The sequence below is a fragment of the Saccostrea echinata genome, unplaced genomic scaffold (genome assembly GCF_033153115.1).
Source record: "Saccostrea echinata isolate AGI-Se365-2 ecotype Australia unplaced genomic scaffold, CSIRO_AGI_Sech_v1 ptg000052l, whole genome shotgun sequence".
Classification (NCBI taxonomy): domain Eukaryota; kingdom Metazoa; phylum Mollusca; class Bivalvia; order Ostreida; family Ostreidae; genus Saccostrea; species Saccostrea echinata.
The window spans coordinates 4,302,185-4,312,868 of record NW_026889801.1 but is presented as its reverse complement, the minus strand read 5'-3'; the positions used below and the strand labels follow the sequence as shown (position 1 = coordinate 4,312,868).

At 32.6% G+C, this 10,684-nt stretch overlaps 1 pseudogene; it reads left to right on the top strand.

The window, feature by feature from the left end:
• The first annotated feature begins 8,569 nt into the window (after positions 1 to 8,569).
• Positions 8,570 to 9,396, top strand: LOC133204284 (uncharacterized; annotated as a pseudogene).
• Positions 9,397 to 10,684: the final 1,288 nt, after the last annotated feature.

The following is a 10,684-nucleotide window of genomic DNA, read 5'->3' as shown; positions in this document are numbered from 1 at the left end:
CCCAAAAAAAAAAAAAAAAACCCAAACAAACAAACAAACAAAAACAAACAAACAAAACAAACAAAAACTTAAACCCATTTTTCTTTCTACTGAGCTGTTCACTGAATATATTTTCATTCTTTAGATTAACATGAATACTGATACAATTTCAATAGGTAATGGTCAATTTATACTAAACATGTAGCACTTTAGACAGGAAGATCTCGAATTTTTTAAAGACAATGGCAAAAAATCGCATTATTTTATTTCAATTCTAATCTGCACAAAGTAGGCTTTAATATGCAATCAATAATATTTACATTTGCTGTGTTTTTCTACTAAGCCAACTGTGAAATCGATTTGAAAGTCATTTTTGTGTATACTCACACATAGAAATATACACGGTGAAACTCGTGCTAAAGTGACGTCACAATGAGGCTACAGAGACGAAAATAAAAATGTAACGATATAAGTCAGCAAGAAATACAAATATTGAGTATATTATTGGTGCTTTTAAATTTGTAAAATGTAAATATAAGGAATGTTTTTTTTTAAGTTTAGTGTGAATTATTGGTGTGTAAATCACACAGAGTTGCACGTAGGCATATTTTTCATGAAAGGCTAGCGCGCTTCATGAAATATGCCTACGTGACAAGTCTGTGTGATTTACACGCCAATAACTCACACCAAACTTAAAAACATTCCTTAAATGTATTATTTTTCACTTTAATATAGCGAACGATTCGCATACATAGGCAATACTTATATTTTTATATACCGGTGAAGGGACAATCTACAAAACTTAAGCAAAAAGGAGAAATATAATAAGATTCTTACTAGTGAATACTATATCCAGCTTGAAAATTGAGAGCTATTTTAATAATACACAACAGCTTTAACCCTTGTAAATTTTAAGACTTTCCATACCTAATACACCTCAGAGTTAAAAAACGCGACACCAAAATCTTTTTGGTATCGTTATTCAATAATTTCAACCCTTTCTCGTTTACTTTTCATTAATTCATTATGCAAAATTTTTTGATGTCCTACGACTGCTAAAACATATAAAACGAAATCGGAAATGACAAGGGCATATGGCCTAATTAAAATACTATAGATCTGAAATTCGGCAATCTTTCTCTATGAAATGAAATAATTGAAAAAAGAAGTAGCCCTTTCCACTATAGCTTATAAGTTGAGGCACGGATTAGATCACCGAGTGAATTTTCTTTACAACATATACCGGTACACGATATTTTCAACCAAAATTAAAAAGGTGGAAATAACAAACAGGAATGGCCTCAAAATTCTTTAAAACAATACACATTTGTGAACAAGACACAAAACACGGACCCCTTGAAACTCCAGAGACTGAGTCAGATGCCTAAGAGCAGTAAGCATTCCCTGTCGATCGGTCACACCCACCATGAGCTCTATGTATTGATCAGGTAGACGGAGTATTTTAGTACTAAACAATGGCCTAACAATAGGTATGAAAAAATGTAAGCAATAATATAACCCAATAAACGTCTTTCATTCAAATTGACGGACCATTTTTTTCATACTGAATTGACTGCGTATTTCTCCATCATTTACACGTTCATGACAAAGGACACATGTCGGGTGTGACCTCATGACAGGGAAAGCTTACTCCTCCATGGCATCTGATCTTACCTCTGATGTTGTAAAAGTTTGCTCACAATTTGTATTGTTTAATTTACCCTTCAATATGATTACAGTTCGTTGTCTTCAATTTTCATAGAAAAATGTTGTCATCTCGTTTGTCATGCAGATAAGTCGTTAAGGACAACGGACCTAATTCGAAATTTCGCGCCACTGCACAGAAAACTGCTCATATGCCTTGAATCAAATTGACTTAATTATGTATTGCAAAAGATAAAAATATATACTTTTTAATTCTTTTAAAGATATTCAAACGTTTCCTCTCCATTTAAAAATATTTTAAATATTTCGATTTATATTCATTTGTTAATTTTATAAATAAATGATTTAGTTGGCCAAGGTATTTTTATTGAAAATTTCCCTCAAAATGTGCCCTACACCTGAGTTTGACAGGCCCCCTGAAAAAATCGAAGCCGATGACCCATTTATTTTTTGGTATAATTTGCTGGTAAATTGTCTTATTAGCATTGTCCTTTAATATGAATAAAAATTCTATTGCAGATTTTTTTTCAATGATCACTCTTCTACCCTACACTGGCAATTTTCGATTACTGTAAACCAACTTTTATTCGCGAGCGAGAAATATCCACGAGTTTCGCGACCTTCTTTAACTCACAAACATTTCTCGTCGCGAATCACTTTCTTTACCTACGTATTTATTGTAGAATGTTGCCTAGGTTGCGAATATTAGTAGTCGCAGGATAGATTCTTTACTGAAGAATCGCGAATACAAGATGTCGCGAATAATAGTTGACTTACAGTACTTCCTATAGTAATTATCGATTTCCATCGCCAACTTTTGAAACGCTCCTACATCGATGACCATATGATTTTTTTTTATTGATGTTAACTCATTAAAAGTCACTGCACCTCATATTAGAATTTGAATAAAAATCTATTGCAGAAATGAATTAGGCCCGTCGTCGTTAAGTAGCCATTATCGTCTCTGTAAAACACCCAATATAAAACGGATATTGAAACAGATATATTTATTTCGAGTTCACTTGGATATATCGAGTCAACATATGAATGAAAGTAATTCTTGTAAATATTGATAAAACGTCGTTGATATATCTCTGTTAAAGCCCACAACATAATTTTTCTTGTTGTCATGTAGCAGTATTCGGATAGTTTGCTTCTTAGGATTATAAACACATACATGTCTGCTAATAAAGAAGATATTATGTCCTATCAAAATTCTAACAGCCTGTTGGAAGGCTTGGTCTCCAAAGATTATATAGATCTTGTGAAAGAGGCATATTTCTAATATCTATCTCAGAGTACTTGTTTGTAGAAGCAGACTGTTTTTTGTAAACAATTGATTGTTTAATGAATGGTCACGAGACAGGAAAGTTCCCAAGTTCCATTTTTCTTGAAGAAGGTGCTCTAAGTTATCAAAACACCTAATCTTTAATTCATCGTGAGGAATGGTTATATGAAGTGTTGTAAAATCATGCATTTTGTTGTTATTGACTTTGAAAAGTGATTTTAAATGTTTCTAAAATGTAAGTTTGTAAGAGATTTTAAAATCCATCATCCATATAATTTACACAATTTTATGAATAGACTGAAGCATAGTGCGTCTTAAGTTTCTCCTTCTAAGCAGTAAATATTTTAGTGAGAAGTTAAAAACAGGGGATTGGTAGAGCATTTGCTGGAACCTGTATGTATCTTTTTTTGTAAGGATTTTCCTGAAGTTTAAGAATCCAGCATAGATAGAATAATCCAATTCTTTTTCCTTTACTGAAACATAAAGACTATTTAAAGACTGAAGCGTGATTTCGAGGAATTCCAGCCTTATAGAGTAAACCTTTGAGTATAAGTTGAATTTCCGGGAAAAAAATCAAATACAAGTTCTTCTAGCAGATCGCTAATTAGATGTTCTTGAAATGTGTAGGTAATCCAAGTTGTGCTTGGATATGAATTCTGCTGTTTTACAAATTAAATATATGGAGATAACGAACAGAATTCAAGCTCGAAAGTCCATTAGACAATACAAAATAGGAGCAGAGTAAACACGGACCTCCAAACATCAGAGGTGGGATAAGGTGCCATGGAGGAGTGAGCATCCCCTGCCGAACGGTCACACCAGCCGTGTGCTCCTTGTCATGATCGGGAAATAACGGAAAATCTGTCGACAATTCAGTGTGTAAATAATGGCCTAACAATTAGTATTAAAAACGTCGGTCAGCATTTGACTCAATGATAAATTGTATTTGCTGACAAGGTCATTGTATCGACCATAGAACTTACGAAATGATGAATTTAAACGAGACAGCTGATATTCTTGTTTCATCAACTTATTTGTCAATAATTTACCTCGTTTTAGAAATTGTACATACATAGAGCATGCTCTTACGTATCGAATCAACTGAGAGATATATACCCCTTATGCAGGTGATGAAGGTGTATTAAAATTTAGGTATCAAATACATACAGGTAAATATATTATAAAACTGGTTATTTTTTCAAACAAGTTTGCTGTTCTAATGTCGATATACATGTATATTGTCATGTTGTAAATTTTGAATTTTCCAGGTGGCAGTAAATACAAAATTTACATGACAACTACATCATATTGAAAATTTTGTATGTACTGCCATCGGTAAATTCAAAATTTACAGCATGACAGTATATATGCAGCTGTATAATCAATACAGGGAAAAAAATTCTACCACACACAGGACGAAAGACCATCTTCAAGCAATCGCTTAATGGTGGTTTAATGCATATGGTAGCTTAATGATGGCTTATAGAACTTAATTCCTTTAAGCCACCATTAAGCCACCATTAAACTGCAGCTTCTAGGTGCTTAATGTCCAAACTTCATTAAGCTACCATAAAGCCACCTTTAAGCTGCAGCTTAATGGTGGCTTAATGTCCAAACTTAATTAAACCACCTGAACGCATCATTTATTAAGTCTATACACTAACTTTTTAAGGTTTAAGTTGTCACAATATCATTTACGCAAAATCTTATTCAATTAAATTCATAATTTTATCTCGCTATTTCTAACATTTTTGTCAATGCGTATAAACTCGACACTGAAAACAGATTCAGCAAATGCCTTAAAATTTTAGCTACCAAAAATCAGTTTGTTTAAAGCTTGTTTTAAAATTATTCTTATCCATGAGCACATAATACATATTATTTTTTTTTTTTTTTTTAAAAATCACGTTGTATTTTTCTTTCGTGTTTGGAGAGCCAAGTTCCGCTGCCGAATTCATAGGAAATATTGTAATATAGAGTCATTTTCTTTTGTAAAAAAAAGATATATTATCTCTGTCTCTTAATTTTTCTTTGGGTAGAGAAATGTTTAAGATATGAAAACAAATATATAGGTATAGTTTATATTGCCGATCATTGAAATCTATTATGAATAATTTGAAATAGTCCATGGTTAAATGCCATTATTTTTTTTCCCTTTTAAAATAATGCAGAAGTAAGAATTTATCAAAATATAGTCGATCTTCAATGATCGTTATTTCAAAATCGATTTTCAGAAGAACAGTCGATCAGATTAAACATGCCATCCGACCAGACATACACATTGGGAAGCGGGGAAAAATATACAGCGTACAATATATCGACTTATTTAGACAATAGACCTTATTTAGGTGTCCCCACCAGTCCCTGGTCAGCAAACATGTAACTATACACAACGTACAATGACAGATTTTAATGATGAATTATTTTTACAAAATTTTGATACCCATTGTGAAATAAAAAGAATTCAAACTGAAGATGAAAAAAATATTTTATAAACGTAAGTGTTACGCAAAGATTGTCAATTATTTAGATACAAAAAAAAAAAAACAAACAAAAAAAAAAAAAAAAAAAAAAAAAAAAAAAAAACAGTTATCCGCAGCATACATTTAAAAAGAACTATAATTTGTTTTTCCATCGTTCTCTTTTGAGGATATATTCCTTTTTCATAACAAACTGGGTTATATCTGTTGAATTTCAATCTTGTCATGCTAATAAAAACTCGAATAACAGAGCGAGGGAATCATAGCATAAATCAAAATGTTATTTTACACCGAACTCACGGTAGGACATTTGAACGTAATATAAAAGTTTTTTTATATATAAATATATTACTTATATTATTGATTATAAAGATATAAATATAATATATATAAACATTAAAAATACACGTTCCAGTCCACAAATTTTGTTAGAAATAAAGGTTTTACATTTCCATCATATCTCAGTAGCTCCTATAGCCTAAAGGTTAACGCGTTCGCCCCATAAACCAAAGATCCTGGGATCGAATCCTGACGGAACCGTTTTCTTTTTCAATTTAATATTTAATTTTTTTGTTTTAAACTTTTCTTTCTTTTACATTATTTTTGCCAAATTAACAAAAGTGTAAACTCGACATTTATAATTTGTGATGATAAATCTTTATAAAAATAATATTTTACCCATAAAAGCAGTTTTATCGACTGCGTGATGGTGACTTAATGGTGGCTTAAAGGTGGTTTAATGGTAGCTTAATGGAGTATGGACATTAAGCACCTATAAGTTTGTAATTCGCTTAATGGTGACTTAAAGATTGACTATACCATTAAGGACCTATAAGCCACCATTATGCCATAATTAAGCTACCTTTAAGTACCCATTAAGGACTTTGAAATAGCTTAATGGTAACTTAATGGTGGTGTTATACTTAAAGCTAGTTTAATGGTGCTTAATGGTGACTTAAAGGCAACCATTAAGCCATCATTAAGGACCTATAAGCCAACATTGAGCCAAGTTTAAAGGAAGTGTTTCATCTTGTGACTGTCCCAAATTTGAAAAAAAAAATAATAAAAAAAATAAACTCATGCATTTTTATCCTGGGCGGCAATTAATAATGAGTTGTATATCATAATAGACACCTGAAGGAGAGGGGGCGATAAAAGGGCCCTCTACATGGTCATTTTAGTACAATACGTAGTTCATCTTTTAATAACTTATGTCAAAGACAACAATGAAAAAAGATATGAGGTGTATTGAACAACACCTGTATTTTAGGGATGATTTCAGCCCGATCTAATTATTATGTGAGAAGAAATTCAAATTATGAAATTGAAAAATATATTAGTAGTTACACATACATATAAATCAAGTATAACAACTTCCAGATCGAACAGAGGACAAAACGCTGTAGTCGGGGGTTAATATTCAATAGGGTTAATTTTCAACGCGTTTAGGTCATAAGTGCCGAAAAAAATAAATTACAAAGATGTTGAAAAATGACACCGGGTATGTATTCCATTCCACGACTTTTGGTCTAAATTTTAACGGAGAAAAAGCACATCAGGTTCAGTATTCATCGTTGAAAAATGAACCCCGGGTCAATTTTCAACACGGGTCAATATTCAATGTTGCACCTGCAATAATGTTAATAAACAATGATTGTTACTTAGTCATAAACTTCCAATAAAATTGTGATAACCAAGTTCAAAGAAACTATTCTTTAGTTTAATTAATTCAATAATGAAAAACATCATCACACAAAAATCTATATTTTAAAAGATAGCTATGGATCCTTAACAGAGTTAATAACGTCATGGAAAGAGAGATAAGCGCTTCATTGTTGTGGATCTTATAAAAGCAGTGTTAGCCGATGAAAACAAAAGTAAAAATGATGACAATCGAACGAAACAATTGTTAGCAAACAAGTCAGAGTTTATTTTATTAAGACTTCTATGGATCCTTAACAGTGTTGTATTATACTCAAGTTAAGCCCTTGGGCCTCTTGTTATAATTGGTATTCTGACCAGTAAAAAAATAGGAGACAGCTCTTCCAAAATGCCTACTATAAAAAATAAAAACATTGAAAACTTATCAAAAAAAATTAAGAAACATAGTAATCAATAAATCAGAGACAATAGAGTGGTTAAGCAAATGACCGTGTACGTCTACGTGTACGTATAGCTAGGGAAGTCCCCTAATTTACTGCGATTTACGTCATCAGTTTTGCATACCGCGTAATTCTACAAGTTGTGCACAACGCGTGAATTCACAAGTACACGGAGGTAAGAACTTGTAGCTTCATAAACTCAAATAATGGATTTTTTTTTTCATGTGGTGTTTGTTGTGATGTTGAGAATTTATTACGTACATCTGTGTACCTTTTTTGATCAAAGTCATAGAAATATTTGATAAAAATGGATTGTAAAGTGACATGTTGAAATGACGTCATTTCGAATGACCTGAGAAAAATTCCAACGTGTGTTGAAGAATCAATATGATATATGTTTATACATTCATTACTCAAAGAACTAATTATTATTGTTTTTTTTATTGTTGGTACCCGTCTTGTTGAATTATGTCGATTCACGCATATTTAAGGGACGGGGGGGGGGGGGCTGAGACACATTATCTATTTTTATTTATTTTCATGTTTTCTTAAATGCTCAGAAGTATATTATTTATTTTAATCCATGTGATATTGACAAGCGAAAAAAGAGGAATTGCCCTCCAATATTCTTTGGGGGGGGGGGGGGGTAGGGTTTAATAACCCTTGCATTCAGATATTGTAAAAGGACCCTTTCCCAATTTTAAAATTTCCCAAATAACATGCACATTGCATTAATTAGTGTTTTTTTTTTTTTTTTTTTTTTTTTTTTTTTTTTTTTTTTATTAAATAAGACATGAATTTTGAGATTTTGATGATTAGAAAATAGAAATGAAGATTTGAATATTGATTAAAGCATAAGCCTTAAAAGATATTCTTTAATCAACATTTTAACTTGGTTTCAGACATCAGTATTTCCAAGGTTTGCCACTTTTTCGATTAAAAAAATATATGCCCCCACCCCCTCTGTAGAGCCAAAATCCTCAATCACTAATAGAATTTCTATATTTATTTTAATACTTGTATTTCTTTCAATCTTCTTTTAAAATTAGGGGGAAATGAATATCGAGAGGAAAAAACAAATTCGGTTTAAAAGTGAGGATGACATCGGGCTTTTGAGGGAAATTGTCGCCAGTAATCCCTTGAAAAACAAGAGCAAATGGGCAGAAATCGCTGCAACCCTGTCATCACCTGATTTTTTTCTAGATGCTAGGAGAGTGAGAGAGCGGACACGTCTACTCATTGAACAGCATAAGAGAGAAAACCGAGAGAATCTCAAAAAGTACACATCTCTCTATTTCTCTTTCTGAATAAATACTACACATAATTATATTTTAGCTGAATCCTCTCTTTGTTTATGTTTTTAGTTACACAACATTGCGGGTGGACCAAAAATCTGATTTTATAATAAATTCAGACAGTTTGAAAACTCATTATTAAGTACTATTTTTAAGATCTGGTGTTGGTGAAGAAATAACAGAAAAAAACCACTTTACTTGATGAAGTACTGGGGTTGAAAGAAGAGGAAGAAAGGGGAAAGAAAGAAGAAAAAGAAAAGAAAGAAAAATCCGAGAACATTGGGTAAGAAATAAGAAAGAGAGCCTTAGAGTGTCTGACACCAAAGAAAGGTATGCACATGTATTACACTGCATACATTTACAACATACTTAGTAATAAAAACAGGGTTCTTGCTTATGCGATTTACCTGATGTCATAATTGCAGAATTGCAGGGCTGATACAGATTTATATCTCCTTGTAGATTAAACCTTAAAAAACAGTACATACGATAATACATCTATTTTTTTAAAAAAAATTGTTCATATTCTCTTAATTTTAAATTACTGTTTTGATATAATAGGCTACATGTCATTTGTCAGTGCATGACCCCGTAGGAAGTAATTTTAGTTCGGGGGACACAGCCATACATTTTCAGTTTATTTTTTTGGGGGGGGGCACTTTCAACTACCAAAAATTCCTTGACAAGCAAAAAATCATCAGACCTTTTAATTGAAGGGGCACAAGCATATATTAGCCATGTTTTTTTTATAGTATTCTATATATCGGCAAAATTATTCAGTTGGGGGGGGGGCACACATGATTATTTATTTGTATTTTTCTCAAGTTCATGTGTGCTGTGTTTTATTACATGTATGTAATAAACATAATAAAACATGCCCTCGACCAATGTCAGCCCTCGGCCCTTCGGCCCACTGGCTGCGTCTCGAGCTGATACAGGATGTGATACGGAAATTAAAGGGTATATATTATTCTCTATGTATATCGCGGTGTACGGGGTATTTTTGAAAATATTTTTACCATCATCAGGTGTCGTAATACACTGAAACTTAAGACCATGGACTCTCTTATGGTCATCAAACACCAACTGCTGATGTGATTAGGGTCTGCATATTGGCCTCACCGTTCCGTCTATAAAACCCCAGCAATTTAACAGCGGGACTTCGCAGTTACTTATGGCTGTGGCCATTTCATCCAACTTTGCGTGCGACAACCAAGGCTGATTTAAACTCTCTAGTCTGTGTCCGTGGCTTGTATCAATGAAATTAAGGACAGTGTTAAAAATGTATGATAATTCAGCAGTTGATCTCCCAAATATATGCGAAAGGTCTTGTAATCTACTTGGGTACGCTAATCGGCGAATAAGAATACACAAACCTTCTATTCCAGAACATACAGTCCTGTTTTGGCACACAATCTTTCTTGGTAAATCTAACGCTTCACACAAACCATTCATATCTCCCCTTTTTTTATTGTAAACAAATTAAGGAACTGTTCATTGCTTATTTCATCAAACTTTAACTGCCGATAAACTGAGGAATTTTTTTTATCGCCCACACTCGCCAACAGTAAAAGGTCATCATCATCCTCCAAAGATGCAAGTAACATCATATTTTGCGCCATTTTAATTTACAATCACATAGAAGGAAAACTTATTTTGATTTGTTTATTTCGATTTTTTTATCCAATGGAATATTTTATTACAAAATGTTTTACACGTACCCGTACACGTGCTGTTTGTTAAACAGAACACGATGTTAGTTACGCGTACTTGTAAAAACACTTCTAGGTTTACACGTACACGTAGACGCACGCGGTCAAACGCTTAACCTCTCTAATGTTGCTCTTGGCAAACTATCCTCAATCGCATTATAGT